The sequence below is a fragment of the Cryptotermes secundus genome, unplaced genomic scaffold, assembly GCF_002891405.2.
Source record: "Cryptotermes secundus unplaced genomic scaffold, Csec_1.0 scaffold1069, whole genome shotgun sequence".
In the NCBI taxonomy this organism is placed as follows: domain Eukaryota; kingdom Metazoa; phylum Arthropoda; class Insecta; order Blattodea; family Kalotermitidae; genus Cryptotermes; species Cryptotermes secundus.
Window position 1 is genome coordinate 133319 of NW_019718281.1, and position 205 is coordinate 133523.

General features: G+C 37.1%; 1 protein-coding gene across 5 annotated transcripts in view; it reads right to left on the reverse strand.

The window, feature by feature from the left end:
* Positions 1-205, reverse strand: part of LOC111875530 (protein lifeguard 4) — a 14425-nt gene that overhangs the window by 10752 nt on the left and 3468 nt on the right. The window lies entirely within an intron of this gene.

Consider the following 205-nt stretch of genomic DNA (forward strand, 5'->3'; position numbering starts at 1 on the left):
TATTTGGGTAGCTTGTTAACAGATGATGGAAGGTGTACTAGTGAAATTAAATCCAGGATTTCCAAGGAAAAAGCTGCATTTAGCAAGAAGAAGAATCTTTTTACCAGCAAATTGGACTTAAATTTGAGAAAGAAACTAGTGAAATGCTACATCTGGAGCATTGTTTTGTATGGGGCTGAAACTTGGACACTTAGGGCAGTAGATC